The following is a 6785-nucleotide window of genomic DNA, read 5'->3' as shown; positions in this document are numbered from 1 at the left end:
TGTGGTTCAGATGACCCTGGCATTTGACAGCCAATATGGGTGTGAGCCCAAGCTGCACTCTCCCACCTCCAGCCTGCTCTGGCTGTTCAGTGGCCCAACTCTGGAGCAGTGGCTTTTGCAGATTCGCTGGGGAAAGTTCAGCTTGGCATCCCCTAATTATGAGATTTTGTCTTTCCTGATATCTCCTTTGGCATAAGAGTCTCTTCCCAAAACGCTAGGGTCAAGGAGCCACATGGGATGAACTCTGCTTTGTATCTTCCTTCCCTGGCTTCAGGGAACCTGTAGGTGTCCGCATTAAAGATCTGCTGCTCCTCCTGGCCTGGAGCAGTGTTTGCCCTGGACATAGGATCCAGGTCAGAACATTCCTAGCAGGCAGCAGAGAAGGGGAAGCCTTGAGGATAGGAATGGGCTGTTTAGATTGTTGTTCTCAGAGAGTTTCCCTGGCAAACTGATGCCCAGACAGCTTAGCAAGGATCCTGTAGAAATTGCTACTTCCATCTGCTATGTGACCCTGTAGAAGTTACTTAACCTCTCAACGTTCAGCCTCTTCATCTGGGGATAAGAACAGCATCTTAAGAACCCTCATAGGGTTCCAAGGAGGCTTTAATTGGTTAAGACCTATTATTTATTTATAGGGAAGTCTATGCAAATACTTGCTGAACAAATAAAATGAAATGCTACCATGGCACCTGTTTAATGGATACATACATTCTGGATCCCCAAATACTATTTCCTAATGAATTTCAGGAATGCAACTTATAAAGAAATTGTTAACCAGATGCAGGACCTGACAAAATCCAGTCCTCGCTATATTCTAAGGTGTCAGAAGTTCACATTTAGATTCATTCTTTAACGTGGTAAATTTATAGGTAGGCATTGTGTCTGGGTTCAGAAAACTACACATTCCTTTTTACCCAAAATTGTTCAAAAGCCATCTTTGCCCTTCTAAAGTTTCCTTTATAAAGTGAAGGTGGTGTCTCTGTATTTGTCCTGAGAACCATATTGTCACTGTTAATAAGGTTCTTATTTCCTGCACACTCACTCCATATCACAGTAACTAATTGTCCCTTGACTGGGAAGCTGAATGAAAGCAAGACTTGTCAGAATCTCTCATGGTCGTGTTCCCAGCATCTCCACGTTGGAGTCAGGACAGGTTTGTTGAATGGCTAAGAGAATGTGGAGGTGAGGCACGGCAAGGGCCTGACAGAATAATGCCTGCTGATAGACGATAGTGAGGTTGCTTAGGAAATTATCTACCACAATGGCAGGCGACACCATGAGATATTTACTGCTGTAGAAACTTCCTCATTAGAAATTGCCCACTTATACAAAGACTGGCTAATGTTTTTCTGTGAGTATCATTAGCCAGTGTCTCAAAGTGGTGAAGAGTAAGTACGTAGCATCATTCACAAGTAACTCAGAATTTCCAAGAAGTGGCTTTTGTATATAATGCTTCAAAGAAATGGATTTGGCCCAGTGAGGGGTCGGGGGGAGTGCCTGTGCGGGCGAGATCTGAAGGGGCAGCACATCCGTCGTTAATGTGCATGTGGCCCTGCAGCTGCTTCGACTTACCAGGCCTGGTCTCTCTGTAATTGCGATAAGACATAAAACAGAGGTCCTGACTATCTGGGGTCATTAAAGGAGCCCATACCCCCCACCTTCCTACCTCACAGGGTAGTTTGGGTGCTCTGGTTGAGTTGCAGCTGAATTAACTGCCTCCTGTCTATCAACATACCCCTCCTCCCACCCAGATTTCAACCAAACAGGCTTCTGGGGCATCCTGTCCTGTGGACGCAACCTGTGAAAGGCTAGGCAGGGAGTCAGGCAAGGCCAGAGTCACCATGGTAGGGCTAGGAAGCTTTGGTCCCCAAAGTGGGTTTGCATCCATCCTCTCATAGTACTCATTAGGATTTTATTAGAAACATTTGTCTCTATAAGAAAACAGAGGCATGATAAACTTCTGGTTATGGTGATAGAAGTGATCTTCCTCCATATCAAGGTCACACCTAGGCATCTCCTTCTGTCCTAGAAGGTGGAGTTGAGGTTGACCTTTGACTAACACAGTCTTAATTTAAAGCACGGTGAGAAATATCTTCTGAGAAATGTCCTCTAGAGTTGAGCTTATTTTTTTTTAATTTGGTTTAACTTTTGTTTGCTTTTGTATTATAGATAAAGCTGGTGGAGTCAGTGGGTGTTGGCAAATATTTGAAATGTCAGAATATAGGAGACAGGGGTTCAAGAAAAATGTGGTAGCTCATATTTCTGCCTAGTTATCTTTGGAAGATGAATTGAATATGCCATAATATGATTGGATATTTATTGTAGGTGATGAAAAAAGGAAAGGGAGTATCTTCTGATTGTTTTTATTCCATGGGTTTTTCAACTCTAAGAAACTTGAGGCTAACGGTTTACAAAGAACTAAAAAAACTGAACGAGTCCAAAGCTTACTTTAACCCTTCTATAGATTTTCATACCTTCTTAAAGCCAACTTTGAGCTTAGAAATATTTATTATTGGTATTTCTAATGAAGAATGTCCTTTATACACACCTGTCACCAACAGTAACCTCATGATTTAGAAGCATAGCTTCTTTCCCTACAAACTTAGCTTGGGGTCAAGGTTACCTCTGGTCCAGAATATCTGGCATATGACATATTTGCAGGTAAGCTGTTTAGTATTAAAATGGCTTTGACAGCATATTTACTGTTAGGTTAAAGGACTATAGACCAGTTGTTAATATGAGAAATAGAGCCAGGAGATGACTCTAACACAACCCTAACAGGAAGGTAAGTCCTGTAGAAACACTACATAAATAGTGCTCCTCTTGTATTATGTTAATTTTTAGAATAACCTCGCAGCAACATTTCATCATGGCATTCGCATCTATCTACCCTACTGAAGTCTTATGTTGTTTCTTCAGGCACAGAAATACGTTCTTCTAGCCTGCAGCTGCCAAAGTAAAGAGAAATCAATGGAAGACAGCAAAAGTGCTGAAGTCATGCCAATAAGGGAAGTGCTTGTTAATTTAAATTTTGCACTTGACATTGGAAAGGACTAATAGCAGAAAAATAATGTCTTAGGCTGACTTCTAAAGTCATTTTGGTCATCACTTATCTTGTATTTTTCTTTGTGACTGCAAAAATAGTGTTATAAATAAGAAATTATCTAATTATGATAGATCATTAAAATAAGGGAGAAAAATAGAAGTTTTGCATGTCTGGGTGTGAGTAAGTACTTGGAAAACTTCTGTATGAAAAGGGTCTTATCATGTTATACTTGGATTGAGTGCCCCATGTGAGTGCATGCACCCATATGCATGTATGCATGCGTGTGTATTTCAGAAACTTCAAAAAGCCCCTCCTGCTGCTTTCAAAACCAGGCAAATATGTTTGAGGCCTGTTGGTAATTTAGAATAGGAAGATATACACAGAGCTGAAGGTGGCTACACAGGAAATTAGAAAAGGCTTGACTCCGCAGAGCAAAATGAATGTGCCATTGTAGCACTAAATAATTGGAGGGGTGGGTCTGTGTTGTTGATGCTAAGCAGGTGTCCATAAATCAGAATAAATGTTTGTAATTAATTGTTATTACTGTTAATAAGAAAGGAGTTTAAATAAGCTAACTTGCTTTTCTCTCAGTTGAATCTGTTAGAGTTTGGGGCTAATCATTTCAGTCCTAAATGGATCAAGAAGCTACAGTGTTCTTGAGGTTTCATTGAATATCTTAACCTGGAATCAGTTATTCTGTCTTTTTCCTCAATGAAACTCCTAGTATTAGACAAAAGTTGGATTCTCTGTCTGAGCTGTAGAGTCCCACATGCTGTTGGAACACCCACTTCAAAGGGAATGTTTTTTAAACAAAGGAAATGCTCAGTTAGTCAATCCTGGGGTGAAAGTTTTAGATGGTGTTGTTAGGTCACATCAACCTGTTCTCCTATGGGTCCATCTGGCCTGGCACCTGACTCAAGGAGGTCAACTTTGTTGGGTGAGCCCAGAACATCTGCTCTCTCTCTTTTTTTCCCCCTTTCAAAGACAGCTGTTAAAGAGTAACAAAATTCTCCAGATTCATTTCTCAGATTTGTGGGAAGGCCTGAGTCAGGCACTTTGCATCCCCCACACCCTCCCAAGCCTGATGGTGAGGATTGTTATTATTTAATCCATGTACATTTCTGTAAAGCAACAATCTTGGAGAGAAAGATAGGTTATGAACTTGTCCGATGCTGGGAAAAGATACTGTATAAAAGAAATAGCTTAGTGTCTGAAATTTGCTCTGTGTTCACTCTAGGACTGTAATCTGGAAGAAGGAGAGACAGAGGGAAGGAGGAGTCTGGAGCCATGTTCGGGATAAAATTGAGATATGAACTATATGGTGAGATCGTTTTTATAAGAGGACATAAAAGAGGATGCTAAAGCTAATTGCCACAATTGGAGCTCAAAGACCTAGCAAATGCAAGGTGATATTTATTCTAAACTCAGCAAAGTAGTAGAAAAATAGTTTTGAGAACAGTTGTAAGGAGACTAGGGTAACGGTGAGAAAATAGTTCATGGCTAGTCTGGACTTAGGACTTTAGGGTTGGCCTGGTGAATTGAAGGGAAGCAGCTGACTTCTGATTGCATTGTACCCTGGCATTTGATACTCTCCCATGTGCTGTAGTCATCAGTAATCTGAAGGAGATGCTATAGACACAAACACACCATTAGATGGGTGCTTAACTAGCCAATAGGATGTGGCCACAGAGTGGTTACCCCAAGACCAGGTCAGCATGACCCAAAAGGCAGAAGAGGGCAAAGTTTATGAGTGTTGGGCTGAGCTCACTCCTGCTTGCACATTTCCAGAATAATGTTAATGATAGAAGACAGAGATAGGAGAGGAAACTCATTAAACTTGCCAAATATGAGACGTAGCTGGGTTGGCTCTATGCAAGCACAGCAGAAAAGCATTTAGAAGTCATAATACACTTAAAATGAGAGTTACCAGCATAGCGGTGACATGAAGAGAGCATGTGTTTTGTTAAAAAATTTTAAACACTTCTTCTATAAAAGATAGTAAGGTACAAGTTGATTGCTTGATCAGCGGTGCTAATTGCCTTTGAAGCACACGCTTGAGGGTTCCAAGGAGAGAGAACCCCATTTCTCCACCCCAACCCAAATTCACTAAGTTTATGTCAGAATGTTCAGAAGCCCCCTTTACAGATTCCTCTGATTGCCTTGTTAGACATGGGCCACCTCCCTAAGCCTGGGCAAAGATGAGGGTCTACACCTTGGCTTAGTTCTGCTATGAAAGACTTTCCTGCAGTAAAAGTTGCCTTTCTGAAACATTCAGAAGAGTGAAATGCCACATCTCCAATTTCCAGCAATATATTTTTCTGCCGTCATTTGGCCTGGAAGCTTAAGCAAGAAGACCACTTGGAGCCAGACTTCAGAGTGATCTGTCTCTAAGGAATGACTTTCATATTGCAGTGTTCAGTTTTGCAATTCTTCCTAAGCTACTCTAAATTCTCGGCATAAATCTGCAGAAAGACTTCACCCTCTACATCAAACCCTTATAAGGATCCATTCCGGCTCTCATTTTAGAATCTCCTTTCTAATAGCCAAAGGCAGACAGAGGTGAACCCAGAAATCCAGACACTGCATCAACGGGTTAAATCATATGTCAAAGGTGCAACCATAACGTATTACAAGCTTCTCATCACATAATACATCACTCAAGAAAAAATATTTGGGGCAGCTTTTCTAATTCATCTTCCTGGTGTTAAAGGATCACATCTCTGGTGTTTGTGTCTTTCTGTTTCAATTAAAGCAATCATGCCTGCTCTTTTAGAAAATTGTTAAACAGGTTTATTACCACTTTGTTTCACTGCTAATATTCAGTTTCTCCTCATGGTCTCCCCTTCCAAATACATACTTTTTTTCCTTTCTATCCGGTTTTGCTCCTCAGCACAATATACAGTTTTGGTTATTGTTTGATAAAATGGCCACCGTAAAGCTGTAACATGTTTAACAAATATCAACAGGTGTTTATGACTTCCTGTGTATGTGATTCATTGAGTGGGTGGATGTGGGCAGAGAAAGATGAGGTGGCTCATGTTTCCAATAGGGAGAGAGATTGCCAATACTCAAAATAGCTAGAAAACAGTTCACCATCAGTATTGAGACAGGCATTTGATTACTGTATATGTAAGTAATTAAGAAATTTAAAATAAAAACAGTAGCCCTCTTATTTAATAAAGCCTTCCTGGAGAGGAATGTAATACATTTCTTAGCAGTGAAGAAAGGGTAAAGCATTTCAGGCTGAGAGAATTGCCTGAACATACAGGGAAGAAGGAGCAGGGATGTGAGTAAAGGAGTAGATGGAGCTCATTCAATCAAAGGAGAGGGTCCCCTCTGCTGGGAGAGTCAGGAGTCGGAGTTACTGATGGAGACGTTGGCTGCAGGATGAAGAGGCACAGATTTGAGGCAGGAATTGTTGGAGGTTCCCTAACAGAGAAAAAAAAACAACAAAAGGAAGACTTTGTAGATTTACCCAGCAATGACATATAGGACTCCCTGGGAGAGGAGACAGTAAGAGAATAAAATCATAGGTATTTGGACCAGATGCCCATTATTGTTCTTTCCAATCTATCCTGAGCAACATAATTACATGATTTCATGCTAAGGGAGGTTAAGAGAGATAAGACAGAGATAGAGGTAGAGAGAGTGACACAGAGACACTAAATTGGAGGTATCTGTAAAGACGACATAGAAGAAATGACATTTAAATGTGTTTCATGGAGATGGTTGAGACATT

The 6785-nt window shown here is 40.9% G+C and overlaps 1 long non-coding RNA gene across 6 annotated transcripts; it reads left to right on the top strand.

Annotated features, from left to right (window-relative positions):
- Positions 1-1260: 1260 nt before the first annotated feature.
- On the top strand, positions 1261-5823 carry LOC135273621 (uncharacterized). Of its 6 annotated transcripts, XR_010341367.1 has the most exons (4): positions 1261-1412; positions 2000-2081; positions 4284-4452; positions 5214-5823. It is a non-coding gene; the product is annotated as an uncharacterized LOC135273621 (long non-coding RNA). The 6 variants fall into 6 exon arrangements; XR_010341371.1 differs by lacking the exon at positions 2000-2081 and adding an exon at positions 2710-2785 and having other exon boundaries at positions 1261-1388; positions 4284-5823; XR_010341369.1 differs by lacking the exon at positions 2000-2081 and adding an exon at positions 2326-2661 and having other exon boundaries at positions 1261-1388; positions 4284-5823.
- The last annotated feature ends 962 nt before the right edge of the window (positions 5824-6785 follow it).

The sequence above is a fragment of the Aotus nancymaae genome, unplaced genomic scaffold (assembly GCF_030222135.1).
Source record: "Aotus nancymaae isolate 86718 unplaced genomic scaffold, 86718_ANA_hifiasm-v0.15.2.pri h1tg000008l, whole genome shotgun sequence".
In the NCBI taxonomy this organism is placed as follows: domain Eukaryota; kingdom Metazoa; phylum Chordata; class Mammalia; order Primates; family Aotidae; genus Aotus; species Aotus nancymaae.
This window is presented reverse-complemented; position numbering and strand designations above follow the sequence as displayed.